The 5,000-nt window shown below is 52.3% G+C and overlaps 1 pseudogene; it reads right to left on the bottom strand.

Annotated features, from left to right (window-relative positions):
- Nucleotides 1-5,000, bottom strand: part of LOC116418099 — a 10,372-nt pseudogene that overhangs the window by 2,001 nt on the left and 3,371 nt on the right.

Raw genomic sequence — 5,000 nt, 5'->3', positions numbered from 1 at the left:
ATTACCCTAATCCTAATCTAACTTTCCTCATTCTCTCTCATTCTCTGTACAATCAACTCACGCATTCTGAATGCGCGCTCGACAAAGGCACACAGACACTCATACTTCGCACGGTCAAGAAGCACTCCGCTCACATCCCATCCTACCTCAGTTCTCCTGACTCCGATGGAGTCAAGATCCCTGAAGGCCGCATACATGTCACATTCACACAGCACATGTATCCAGTCCTCTCTCTCTGTTCCACACGCGCAGGCCGGGGAGTTGCTCAGGTTTCTCGAGAAGAGAAACGAGTTCATGCTCCCATGGCCCGTCAGAACGTAGCAGACCCTCAGGCTCGGCTCGAAATATTTCATCGAGCGGCCGGAGAATCCCACGTCCCGTATCCATTCATACGTCACACGCCCGTTACTCGTGGCTTCCCAACGGTCCTGCCAAGCTGCAAGGGCACGTTGGTCCACCAGTTCACGGCATTCATGCAACGACAATTCATACAGGTCCTCGTCAGTCACCAGGTCACTCTCATTCATGGGCAGGCCCTTTCGCACTTTGTGCAAATTCGCCCGCCTAAAACACTCAATGTCCCACGGAAGCGACCCAAATAAGATTTGCATCGCCTCCGTTGAGACAGTTCTACACACACGCGTGCACGCATATAACACCACTCTCTGGCAGCTGACGAGTTCCTCACTCAGTCTCCGAGAACCACGCAACTTTCTTTTATGCAGCTGTTCGTACCAAACACTCGCTCCATACATAACAGCCGGCAGAAAGAGGCCTTTCACCACCATACTCACTACGCCCCGCTTGAGTCCCCAGCTCTTTCTGAGGACTCCCCTGAGGCGCATGATCACCGTAGTGACCCTCCTTTTCATTCCATCGATATGGACCGAAAAGTCCATACCGATGCCCACATTCACACCCAGGTACTTCACGCGGTCCACACACCTAATCCTCTTATCATCCATCCCATTCGTTGACACATGCACAACCCGATTCAACATATTCAAACTACCTTTCAGCATCATGCACACTGTCTTGGAGTCAGACACTTCCACACCAATATTCGTACCGTACCTGTATACCACACTCAGTGCCTCAGACGCCGACTGCTCAAGTTCATTCCTCCTGTTGCCCTGAACTAGTAGCAGGAGATCATCAGCATACGCGACGACCTCCACCCCCAGTTCGGACAACTCATTCAACAAGTCGTTCATTCCGAGATTCCACACAGGAGGTCCTGATATGGATCCCTGCGGGCAACCTCTTCGGGCACGTTTCTCTACTACATCCATACCATTATACATACAGACACTCCTATCGCTAAAATAGGAGTGCCACACACGCAGTTCCTCATATGTACAGCCAGCCTCTCTCAACTTCTGTAGAGCTACTCTCCACAGTAAGTTGTCGAACGCACCCTTGAAATCAACAAAGATTCCAAGAACATACTCACTCTCAGCCTCCCTTACATTCTCTTTCGCTCTCGCCCAGGCATCCTCCGTACACTTCCCACGCATAAAGCCATACTGACGTGCATTCCATTTACCCTCCATGTGCCTCATCAAACGCGCAACCATCATTCGCTCCATGACCTTGCCCGGGCTACCCAACAAGCTAATAGGCCTGTAGGACCTAGACTCGGCCACATCCTTGTCGGCTCCTTTCAGGAGAACGACCACTCTGGCCTCCTTCCACCTGTGTGGAAAGAGTCCCTCACTCAGACACGTGTCAAACAGCCCCTTAAGAAACAGGGGGGCTGCTCTCCACACCTGGCGCAACATCTCATTCGTCAACCCATCCATTCCAGGAGCCTTGCGCATTTTCATGCCCAAGACTGCCTCGTCTAGCTCACCCATGCAGAATTCATACATATCCATCTGGACTCCATGCACCTCCTCCGCAGGAATTCCATCGTCTGCGGGGAAGAACTCGTCCAGAAGCACTCTTGCACTCTCCATCCACGTCTTCGTACATCCATTCGCCGTCCGCAGCCCAGCCAAGCTTTCAGGGTTTAACTTCCCCATGCAGAATGTCGAGATGACACCCCATGGGTCAGTTTCCCCCTTCCGCTCCACCGTGCCATGCCAGTTACTCTCTTTTGCATCCTTCATCATTCGCCTATATTCTCTTTCACACTCCTTCCACTCTCGCCATCTCGTACGATCCGGGTCACCCGTTCTTGATCTTTCACTCTGATACGCTCTCCGCCATTCACGCACCTTTCGCTTCTTCTCGCTTAAACTTTCATTCCACCACACAACACTCTTACGCTTAGGAGCCGGTCGTGAAACGACCTTCTCCATGCAAACCTCATTCGCCTCAGTCATCCACTTGTACAGGAGCGTTAACTTTTCCTCTGCCCCTAACACAGAGTACTCGTCGTACCCATAGTCGCTGGCAAAGGTCTCGATAAGGCCCCGGTACAGCAGCCAATTGCACTTCCTTGCATTCCACTTATGCATCCTCTCGCCATTTACATCCACATTTTCTCCCGTAGACATCGTGATCACAATAGGATTATGATCACTAATGCCCCAGTCATCCTTCAACATCCATTCAAACTGACACTCACTACCCTTGTAGAGAGTGACATCAATGTCACTCTCCCCTCTGGCTCCACTGAAGGTGTAAGCCAGGGTAGGGACATTTAAAACATCCATTTCCGCTTGCACAACCCAGTCACCCAACACAGCACCCCGACGCACCGCTTGCCACGCCCGAACCATGGACTTACTATGCCAAAGCTCGGACGCAGCATTCGCATCCATTCCAACAAGCAACCGACGTCCATTCCTAGTGCCGACCACTCTGTCAAGGTAGTCAACACATTCTTGCATACTGCCATTCGGTCTACAGTAGAGAGAGACAACAAGTATCTCCCCCACCGGGCCTTTCACCCAGACGCATACGGCGTCCTCATGCGCTCCCTCATTTAGTAACATGCATTCATACCTTTTCCCAAACACTACTACAGCCGCTTCTCCAGACTTACTGAGATACATTCTGGATCCCGCTGGTAAACCACAAACCCTATCCTTATAAACATACGGCTCTTGGAATAGGCATATCTCTATGCCGTCCTCAAGCGCGCAGTTCGCAATATCGCACATCGCAGCGTAGGACTTTTGACAATTTACCTGCAAGATCCGCACATTTACACCCACATCTGTTCCATTCATTTGAGACTCAGCCATTGTTCACGAATCGAGAGCGCAACAACCGCAGTTTCCAAGCATACATCGGGCACCGCGGCGATCTCGCCAAATGCTCCGAAGGAAGCTTTCTTGCTCTGCAATTGCTGCAGTCCTCCGCAGCCTTACACTCATTCATCCTGTGCCCACTCTTGCCACATTTGTAGCACAGAGGCTCACTCTTACATTCCCTGGCACGATGGTCGTAGCCCTGGCAGCGGAAACAGCACATCACCCTTTCATACGAACAGCATCTAAAGCTGTTCCATCCAACAAACACTCTACCATCTTGCAACAGCCTATCACGCCATGGCAGAGGTAACTCGACAATCACATTGCCGAGTCGCTGCCCATCCTCTCTCCTGACGATCTTCACACGCTTCGTGAATTCATTCACACTAACATGCTCACGCAAACTTTTCTCGTACATACCCCTAAGGAGATGCTCATTCGTCATCTCATTCGGGACACTGTACACAATCACTCGAGGATCCATCACTTTGGGCTCCACAGCACGGAGTCCCGCCTCGACGAGTCCGGCACACCGGGAGAGAGCCTTTCTCTCTCCATCGCTAGCCGTCTCCACCACGACCCCACCACCACGAGCAGGTCTGATGGTCCTCACCCTAACATTCACGTCCTCACTCGTGCTCTCAATCATTCTTCTTCGCACCTCGTCGCACGTGAGCTGCTCCTTTGCGCCACGCACAACAAGCGCGAAGCTGGGCTTAGGCCCCACATTCGCTCCCAAACCCCTACTACCAGGAACAACCTCAGCCGCTGCTGGAGGTGACCGTGACGACGCCGCTACCCTCATCTTTACGACATTCATCCCTTCATCCACTCTTCGGACAGTCTCACACACATTCGCTAACTCAGCCTTCATACACTTGTGAGCAGTAAGCTCACCACGCAACTTCGCATTCTCTAACATCAAGCGCTGCACCAGCCCTTCGTATTTCGAGGCATGGTCGAGCACACTACTGGCCTGCCACTTCGTGAACTTGTTGGCATCTGAAAGCAGATGCCCACGAAGTCCGTCAGTGACTGCACGCAGCTCGCCGACCATTACCTCCGAAACCTCAGCGCTCTCATTCACACCCACACTCTTACCATCCACAGGCACCTCGGCGTCAACCACCTCGCGCTTGATGCGCTTAGGCGGCTGCCGCAAATTCTCACACACCACAAAGAGCTCGCCCCTCGCCCCCTTGAACCTATCCTGGCCCACCGCATTCCTCTTTACCGTCCTCTTGCCATTCGCACACTCATTCATACTCGCACACACTTCCATACCAACATCCATACTCTCCGTCTCTATAATCCTGCTCACATCATTTTCACTCCTACTGACACTCACTTTCTTGCTTACACCTTGATTTCCATCCACACTACAATTCACACTCTTGTCAACCCTATCATTCCTATTATCATTCTCACTCGCACTCACATTTTCGCGCCTCTTCCTCTTCTCCTCGGCCTTTCGCTGCTTTCTCGCCGCCTTTGTCTCAACGAGCTCGAAATCCTTTGTGGGTTTCAGGCCCGATGGACTCCGGGAGCGTGAACGCTCGCGCAGGCTGTCAGCAGAGTATACGGAGGAGCGCGTGTCCTCACTATCTCCACCCCCGCCCTTGGAATCCTTCCTCAGGAAGTCCTCCCTACTACCTCCTGCCCCCTTACTACGCGTCATTTTCCGAAGCTTTGTTTTAATTGAATCCATCTGTTTCGTACGTCCCCTCCCCCAAGCAGACCCGGGGCACCCGCACCGAGCACCATCTCTACGATGGTACCCAGCGCATAGCTCACCGT

This window comes from Nasonia vitripennis, unplaced genomic scaffold, assembly GCF_009193385.2.
Source record: "Nasonia vitripennis strain AsymCx unplaced genomic scaffold, Nvit_psr_1.1 unplaced0006, whole genome shotgun sequence".
Taxonomy (NCBI): domain Eukaryota; kingdom Metazoa; phylum Arthropoda; class Insecta; order Hymenoptera; family Pteromalidae; genus Nasonia; species Nasonia vitripennis.
The sequence above is the reverse complement of the archived record's forward strand: the minus strand, read 5'-3'. Positions and strand labels throughout refer to the sequence as shown.